We start from the raw sequence: 10,236 nt of genomic DNA, 5'->3' as shown, positions 1-10,236 counted from the left end.
AATTTTCATTATCTAATAGCAGATAGACTCATACTGCGTGAGATTGGATGAAACTTTCAGAAGGATCCCTTCATTAATTACCACATTGATTATTTATTTATTTATTTATTTAACGTTAAAACCTAATTTTCTTCTACGGGTCTCGAGGGAGCTAAGCATTTATATTGTATTTTTCTTATTGCTGAGTATCAGAAATATCCGTTTTGCATGTGGTCGCCACCGCCAATACCCCCCCCCCCTCCACCGCCACATGCATAGATAAGACACACCTTTTCTTACATGTATATAAAGCAGTTAATAGTTTAATACATTATTTGAACTTAAAGTAGCGATTGATTTTTTAACAAATTGTTTTTCTTTTTTTTAAACTGGCTATGACATGACCTACACCCTGGCAGAACCCGCGACGTGCTGACCCCAAACTGTATCGGCACTTGCCGATGTCAAAGCGACATCGTTCCGACCGCAGTAAATCCCAGGCATTCATGAGATGATCGATAGTCGCTTCATTTTCGACTGAAGGAGGCCATACACGCCTAATGACTATACAATAAATCAATGAAATTAAACCACCAGCTAATACAATTATCTTTACATTCACTGTTGGGCAAAGAAAATCTGACAATTGTTATGGTTTTTTGATAACAATAGGGACTAGGCCAAAATGATTGTTATATACACCTATACAGGTGTGTTTATGTATGTAATAGGTTTACAAAGCTCTCGCTTTATTAACACAGTCCTGACACATAAATCTAAAAATAAACTGACCAGGAATTTATATGAAGGACGTTTCAAGACGTCATATCAAGATAGGGAAAGACGTTACTAATGACATTGAAGAGCTCCAGTTAAAGGGAAAGACAACTCGTTAACCGTTTCCAAATAAAGTCCATAGTTTGTTTTTAACTTGAACAGCTCTGTATTTGGCCTACTACCTTCAAAGGAACTCCCCCCCCCCTTTTCTTTTTTTTCTCCCCCCCCCTCCCCACCCTTTTTTTTTCATTTCTCCTGACCTCGCATTTGTTAACACCAAAACATTGTAACATTCTTTGCATGTCAGCATGTAGTTGTCTTCGCTTGATGAAGGGAGATAATGGCGTAATCTGAAAGACGTCATATTAGCAGCCGCCATTTTGACGCCGACCCTACTCTAGATTACATGCGACACTAGAGACTCACAAAGAGGGAAACACGAGAGATGGGTGGCGCCCCACTTCAGCGGCGCCCCACTGGATAGCTTCAACAACTAGATGCTGTTTAAAAGACAGGTCAGAGAATCTCATTAAAAAAAAAACAAACTTGGTGATAAATTTTTTTTTATATTTGTCTTTTTTTTTTAAAAATAACTTGTGTGTGTGTGTTTGTTTAAAGAAATATCTGAACATGCACTGCGACAAATCATTTTGTTAAATGTCATTTCGTTTTTCTTTTCTTTTATTTCTGAAGATCTAGATCTAAGTTTTTAATATATATAAGGTCACGTCTGCTTGCTGGATTTTCCCGCTCCTTTGCTAAACACTCTGTGGAACCGTTAAAGCACCACACGATGTGACTTTATTCTTCTTTGTCTTTTGCCTTGACTAAAATCTCTTTCTTTGACCTTGTCTTCACAACGCTTTCTCTGTCTGCCTCTTCTTCTTTTTTTTTCTGGTACAGTACCATGAAGGAAAGTCTTTGCCAGCCATGAGGACCTTTTGATATGGCATAAATTGTGTTTCGACAGTCACCAGCAGGTTATCGTGGTTCCCAATGGCGACTGAAATCCTTTTTTTTTTTTTTTGAATGTCCTAATTTGTGATGCAGGCTTTGTAATCTAAAAATAGCTCTACGCTACAAATCTTAAACTAGTTTGAATATGATTGTCCTTTTTTATTTATTTGTATAAAAAATTGCATTTTCAAACTAATTTACCCAGTGATAAGGTGTTTCCTTTTGGTGGGTAATGGGTACCGGTCATACATTTGGTAGCAGACGTCAACATAGATTTGTCTTGACATTACACGTATTCGCATTTCTTCTATTCTGTGTTCAAACTAATCATTAGAAACGATCTATTTTTATTTTTTTTTTTGGGGGGGGGGGGCCTTCACGATTCATGCTAATGGAAATAATCTTCTCTTTTATTTACATTATGATTTTTAAGATCCCGATAACATCCTCACTAAGCAGCAGAATAGAGTAACAGGTAAAAAGAAGACAAAGGGGTGTGGAGACATGTGGGGGTCAAAGGATAGTGCAAGAAAATGAAAAAAAAAGATTATTAAGATATGTACATATTAAGAAACAAATAAACATATAAAAAAATGTTTTTTTTAAATTTATTACTCCTTTAATATTTCTTTGTAATACTCCAATACTGCAAGTAGTCTTTCCATTGAGCTTGGGCAATCAAGTCCTTCTATCACAGTCTAGCTCATTTCTAATCTATATAAGATGTGCAAAATATTCTTGAACGTCTAAACCTCTATTTATTCATTAAAATCTTTACAAAGACACATTTGAGTCGAGTTGAGGTTCACAGCAGCATATCTATCTTTAAGACGATTATATTTTGATTATATATACACTAGTTTTAGTATCAGGTAGTATTTTTGTTACCCCAAAGATATACAGAAACTGTCAAATTTCTAAACGAACCATTACTGAAATACGTCTCCGCGCAGTGTCCGTCCACCCGTAAAGAGTTTTCAAGCTAACAAGAGGAATTATTTTAAAAACGGTCATTGAAATAGAAGCATAATTGGAAGATTAGTGTCGAAAATTATTTTTTTTTTTGGGTTTTATACTTTATTCAATGAAATTTAGATGTCGCTTCTTGTCGCACATAAAAGCGCTTCCTAGTTCACCTACCTTGACACTTACCATAACCTTTGAACTGTCCATTGGCCAACTCTAGCATGTAACCTGGACTTGCACTTCAGTAAGAAAAATATTTTTTTTCGCCATATTATTTGCATTCCACAGACGTCTGCGTCCTGGGCGGTGAGTCTCAGAACGGAGGCGGGCACTCTCAAACACACGCATTCAGTTAGAGAAATACTCACAACGTACTAAAGCATGTACACAGACTTACAGAAAGACCGTCGACCTGTCCGTTGTGCCGAAGACCAAGGCTGCATTCACTCCCACGGAAAAAAAAAAGAAAGCCCGCCATCAGAATCTTCTCCTGGCATCAGGCTCGTCAAGATGGAGGGCGGGAAATGTCAAGCCAGCACGTGAGAATGTCAGCAGAAGTGACAACTGAGGTGATGGCGTCTGGCAGTTGCTACCTAGCTTGTTGGGTAGAGAATGCATCCAAGAGGGAGCCTAATGCTCCCTACTCCTTCACATCTCCTCCACTCTCCCTCCTGTACCTATGACTAAAGAAACGTGTCTGTAGTCTGTAACAGTAAGACACAGATATCACTTTAAAAAAAAACAATGTGCTTGATAACATAGTATCTGTCACTACCTTGTTGATGTCTAAGAGCTGAGCCGAAGGCTCTTCGAGCTCTAAGTTTGAAAAAAAACCTGTTTGGTCGTCCAGCCGAACAGTAAAAAAAAACAAACCTGTGTGAACACACAGTTCTGTTTGGGAGAGACCCTAGACAATGCCTATGTAAGGCATTGCTCTGTCACTACCAGCTTTATCTCTCGTATTTTAATGTCACAGGTAATTAAAAAAGCGTTACTTGATTTGAAACGACAAAAAAAAAATTAACTTCAAAGTTGTAAAACGTAACCAACTACAGACAATGAACTAGAAATTTTTCTTGTCATCGGATATCCTCTTCACTTTCATATGGGTCACATTGGAAGAAATCAAAAGGTATGAAAGGGAAACTCTACCTTTACACCCTTTAATACCAAAAAATATACAAGAATCGATCAACATAGTTTAGAAATCCATCTTCAGTGCTATATTCTGCAAGACAGTAACAAAAATAGTTGAAAAGCCGTGTTTAAGATAGGAGGCGCAGTGGCTGAATGGTTGAGCGCTGGGATCGAATCTCGGTGAAAGCTGAGATTTTGAATTTCGGGATTCTTAGAGCGTCCCTGAATCCATCCAACCCCACTGGGCACCTGATCTTAGTTGGGGAAGTTAAGGCGGTTGGTCGTTGTGCAGGCCACATGACACCCTGCTCTTTAACTGTTGGCCATAGAAATAGATGACCTTAACATCATCTGCCTGATAGATCGCAAGGTCTGAAAGGGGATAACTTTGTACTTTTATGTGCTTAAGATGACGTCAATTAAGACTGATATGACGTTTCAAGGGGCCAAATAAAGGATATTCTTGTTAATACTTGAAACTTTACTTGATAATTACACTGTAGTAAATATAAGATAAGCAGCTCAATGGCAGGGGGAACACAGTGACAGAGATTTAATATCTTCTTATCTTATCTTATATAATATAGACGTTACTTCAAAAAAGAAGAAATTACGTCCTACGCGTCATGCACTCAGTCATGCATATTAACCAATGACCTAAATTGTGTCAAGTCACTGGTTTTCCTGGCTTGCTCAGGCAACCCATTCCATGCTCTAATAGCAGTAGGGAAGAAGGAGCATTTGTACAAATTTGTACAAATATCAGATTAAACACACAGACTACTTTGACCAACATTAATTAAATAAAATACTCGAAAAGACACAAAGACACACTTCTATTTCCATATCATATGATCCATTCTTACCATCGCTCCTTCTTCCCTAGTGCCTTTAGAGCATGGAATGGATTACTTGTGTCGATTACAAAGATAATACTGATGAAAACTGTGCTTTAGTTAGCAGTCTGATGTACATCCTGTAAAATGATTTAAGCTTTCAAGTTTTATAGACAGAAGAGTAAGATTTGAACGTAACCCTTGGCACAAATATACCTGCGCCCTACCGAGCCCCCAACACACTCGCTCTACCCGTAAAAAAAAAAAAAAAGCTCATAATTGATGTTTACGATAATAAAATGTGAAAACTCGGTGGAGCCAATCATTTCAAATCTTTAAAAAAAAATGTTTAGTTTTTCTGCATCAGCACGTTTCTTTTAAAATAAACTGTTTTGATTTTTTAAAAACAACATAATTAGAAGGAAATCAAAAAAGAGAGAATAGACTCTTGCTATATTTTCCTTGTCAGATGCCACTGTATGTCTGTATCTATTCAAAATAGAAAAAAACTATATGAAGTTTCTACTTTCTTTACTCCTAGAGAGGCTGTTTATTTAATGGGGTACTTTATGCATATTTTTTTTTGGCCGGGGGGTGGGGGGGTTAATGTTCTGGAAGCTAATATTGATTTTAATTTAAATAAGTTGGACATTTTATTAACACGAGAGAAAAATTGCTCGAAAGAAAATTTAATTGCAAATATTTAAAGAGTTTTGATACGTATTGTCTTAACCTTTTTTTTTTTAATCGGGGGACACGTGAACCTTTATACCAACTTTATAATTAGACCAAAGTGTCCCTAGTACAAGTCAGGTGATACGAAGCAAAATCAAATGAACTCTAGATTTTGGTTTCCTTAGAAGTTAGGGCTCTGTATGTTTGTTTGTTTGCTGGTTTCTTTGTGTGTGTGTGTGTGTGTGTGTTGTGTGTATGCGTGAGCGAGCGTTTTTTTTAAAGTCCAACTCTCAGGCTTCTCAAGCCAACGCAGTAACCACTTTGCTAGCGAAGAGTCTATGAACATGGAAGATTGTAGAGTTATCTCTCTTGTTTCCATTTCATGTTGGTGTTCACTAAGTCTGAGACGGGGGAGTAATATAAAGGGGATTAATTCAGCTTATACCAGCACTTCAGTCAAGTACAATTTCTTTCACTTTAGAGATAACAAACAAAGTAATTTATTACCAATAGTTAATTAACTAATTGGTTAATTTCTTTTATTGATTCTTAAGATGTCAGGTAAAAGAAATAACTGTGCAACATTTCAGTTTGATCCGAGATTGGGTGTCGGAGGAATAACGTGTACAAAATTTTGACCAGACAGACACACAGACAGACATAGTGAGCTGATATAAGCTTTGTAATAAAACAAAGTAAGCAGAAAGAATAAAAAAAAAGTTTCTTACAATTTGCAAACATGCATAAACAGCATAAGAAGATGTGAATTTATGTGTTGAAAATTTTAGGTTGTGGGATGTTAGCCACGCCTGATTGCATCGGAGGGGTGAAAGGTTCGGAGAGCAGGTTCAATTTGACTCAAACCTTTAACTCTTTACCCGCCAAAACTGAGACAATATCAGTCACCGGAATCTGTCAAAAGAAAACTTGATGGAACTATTCGTTCTAGATTATCGTTTGCACGGGCAGTCCAGGTCCTACTAAGCGCCCCCCCCCCCTTTCCATGTCCTATTTCATCCCTCTCCTCTTTGTCCTATAACTCTCCCCCTTCCATTTTCTTCCTTAAAAGTTTCACCCATTTCCTTGAAGAGCGCATGGTTCACTAGCAAGCAGATAATCGCTGCACTCTAAGATCACGTGACACCCCTTAATATCACGTGACGTTGATAGAGTCGCCAAGTGCTGAAAACTTGGCGCCGAAAAAACTTCCGCGCTGAAATAAAAATAAAAACCGCGTTGTTTCCACTTTGTTTGATAGCTGCTTCTTTTTCTTCTTCAAGGTGCATCTTCACTTTTAGATGTCAGGGGCAGCGCTAGCTGTGGAATAAATGAAAATGCAATTAACTCAAATCTATATTTCTTTTTGAAGTGTTGATAAGTGGGTATCAGGATACTGAAGAAATTTGCGGTCATAAAGATTGACCACTTGTAATTATCGCCCGATTCAGTTGGGGAAAAAAAGCGGTGTGTGTTTCATTTTTGCTTTTGCCACAAATTTTTCTACGATAATTGTATACGTAACGTGACAGTGGTGCACGACCTTTCAGACCTTGCGATCTATGGGGCAGATGATGTTAAGGTCTTTTGTTTCTTTTGCCAACGGTTAACGACCAAGCGCCATTACTTTCTCCATCAGGTACCCATTAGAGTTGGGTGGACTCAGGGGCGTCCTAAAAATCCAGAAACTCAAAATCCCAGTCTTTAACAAGATTCGAACCCAGGACTCCTGGTTCGGAAGACAGGGGCTTAACCACTCAGCATCGGCGTCCCTTTTCCGGCTATGGGGCCATGTAAATTTCTCATACACGTCTGACCTAAAGCAATCGAGTCTAATTGAAAATAATTTTTAGGCACTGGGTTTTTTAAAGGGCCGGGTAGCACCGTGTCACGGACAGGATATGGCGCGCGGGCTGTAGTTTGGAGTATGTAGGAACACCAATTACAACTTGATGGTTAGGCTATTTTTTAATTTAGAGAGGATAGAGAGAGAGAATGAGAGATAATAAGGAAAGAGTTAGGGAGAGAGAGAGCTAAGAAGAAAGACATAGAGAGCGTGAACGATAGAGAGAAGAGAGAAAGAGGAAGGGAGAGAGATAACGAAAGAATCTTTATAAAAATGTGGACCGCGGCTCGTGGTTTGAAATTGAAAGAGCACGTGTTTATCTCAATACTGTTTTCCCCCTCATTAAACATTATATATATATATGCACCAAGCACATCACCTTTTTAACGAAACAAAATATAGTACGTCTGCTCAGTTTATACACGCGAATGACGCCCCCTCGTGCTTAGTGTAAATATTGACATGGGAGGCAATTAAGCATTTTATAATCTGTTCATGAAGTTCCCCTTCAGATTTCTTCCTCTTTTCTCTACAATTATCTACCTTAATCTTCCATACTCTCTCTCTCTCTCTCCTTCTCTCGCTCACCCCTCCTATCTCTTGACCATGCATCTTCAGTTTTCTGTGTATGCTGCATACATCGTAGTTGGAAGAGAGATAATCCCCCCTTCCCTTATTCCCCTCTTAACAAGTTCCACGAGTCAATGTGTTCAGGAACAAATTTAATTGTTTTGTTTTTGTTTATGAGAGGAAAAAAAAAAGGAGGTTGTATTTTTTTTTATTCTGTTTTGGTGATTGCCTTCAAACTCAAAAGATTCTCATGAAAACAAACGAAACTACTCGTCACGTGGTTCACTGATTTCATACAGAGATTTTCGCTCTCTCCTGCAGTCTCTCCCTCCCCCCCCCCCCATTCCCCCTGGCATCTGCTGAACATTTAATAGGCAGATGTGATTCAAACAAACGCAGGCATCTGATGGACGTTGAGATTGGGACAGTGTTTATAACTCCGAAAAGGAATTCTTTTAAAGTAAGAAGAGAGTGAATCACTTCACTGATTCACTTGGAGCGCTTGGCGTTGCGAATGTTCGCGGTGTATGAGAAGAGATTCCTGATTGCAGGCGCTATAACAATGTTGGTTAATGGGGGGGGGGGAGGGGGGAGAAGGGGTACCCAGGGTTAGGGCAGCTTGGGGGGCTGGAGAAGGGGTACCCAGGGTTAGGGCAGCTTGGGGGGCTGGAGAAGGGGTACCCAGGGTTAGGGCAGCTTGGGGGTCTGGAGAAGGGGTACCCAGGGTTAGGGCAGCTTGGGGGGCTGGAGAAGGGGTACCCAGGGTTAGGGCAGCTTGGGGGGCTGGAGAAGGGGTACCCAGGGTTAGGGCAGCTTGGGGGGCTGGAGAAGGGGTACCCAGGGTTAGGGCAGCTTGGGGGGCTGGGATATTGTTTGCAGGACTGCAAGGCAAAAGTTGAAGAGTCACGGGTAGCAATTGATGAGCTGGTCTTGAGGAGTCATTGTTAAAGAGTCAGTGCTGAAGGGTCATTATCGAAGAGTCATTGCTGAAACGCCAATGTTAAAAGAGTCATTTTAGAGTAGTCATTGTTTTATCTTGAAATCAAGAATATTTCTTTAAAAGCTAATACCGCCTCCACAAACTTGTACTCAGGGCCGGTCCTAGCGATTGCGGGGCCCTATGCGAAACTGATTGCGCGGGGCCTAGTTTGTGTGGGAATAAGTATAATAAGCGAAAATTAAGATTTTTTATAAGAAAAAAATTCGACTTTGAATTTTATTCATTCTTTACTAAGTTAAAAATTGCGATATGTACTTTACGAACCTTGTAACCAATGACATATTTAAATGCCAGTGACTATAAAACTAAATAAAGTATTGGAACTTCCGATTAAGGTAGAATTTGAGCGATTATTACATTTTATTACAAGAAAGCTGACAATGCTTTTTTTTTCTTTTATCGCGCGTAGGATTGGCGTTTTCCGCAATGAATGACACCGTGACCCACAAATGACAATTTTGTCTATTTTTCTGGAGATTTCAAGAGTTTTCAGGAGATTTTTATAAATTCAGGAGATTTCCAGAATTTTTTCGTATATTTTTTTTTTTTTGCAATTTAATAATTACACCTTGAATTAGCGCGGGGCCTATGAAAGCGCGGGGCCCACTGCGACCGCATAGGTTGCAGTGGTCTAAGACCGGCCCTGCTTGTACTGATGGGCAAGCGGTTGAAGACAGACATGGCGAGATAGAACTTAAATCAACCACAGGCAGACATCGGGTTTGTCTATGTTGCATGTAGCAAACTATATAGATCACAGCTAGGACTACGTAACCAACTGAAATACTGCACTCCTCCGTAATCTTCGGTCCCTAAGACAAATACTAATAACAGATTAATTGACAGTAAAAACAATAGATTCCATCCGTGTTAGTTTCTACTGGCTTTAAATACTTAAAAGAATAAAGTTGTTTTTTTTATATTCTTTTCTGTAGTGCCATTGACTCCCATCCAAGGATCCAGTCAATCGGTGTAGTTACCAACATAACTTTGTATTCTGTTTCGCTGGTTCAACTAGGAAATAGGCGGACAGGTAGTAACGAATATAATGAGTTTTTGTTATCACAACATTGCCCCATTGAAACTTAGATTGCTTGTGGAGGGAATCACTCAACTTGCTCAATTATTATCACAACTCTAGTCACGATTGGATCTAGGTTTTCGGAGCGTGTGATAGACAAGAATCGGGTCTTAGTAATGTATTCATTTCAGCACTAAGTCTATCTGAAACTGAATAGCGAGTACGGTGTAGTAGCGGTTGGGGTGTCCGTGTGATTGTGAATGTAATGGTATCAAGCATCGATGTTTATCTAAGCATTTACTGACTATACTATATAGTCATTTTTCACTTCAGTATATTTGAGTTTTTTAAATAAGAAAAAAATCTAACCATAGTTTCACTGTGAAAAGCTTACTTTTTAGTTTGTTACCAATAAGCGAAGTAAAGTACCCATTTCAGACATTGAAATCTATGTAGAAGATAATGTAAAGGTCAT

Source organism: Biomphalaria glabrata, chromosome 1 (assembly GCF_947242115.1).
Source record: "Biomphalaria glabrata chromosome 1, xgBioGlab47.1, whole genome shotgun sequence".
Taxonomy (NCBI): domain Eukaryota; kingdom Metazoa; phylum Mollusca; class Gastropoda; family Planorbidae; genus Biomphalaria; species Biomphalaria glabrata.
This window is presented reverse-complemented; position numbering follows the sequence as displayed.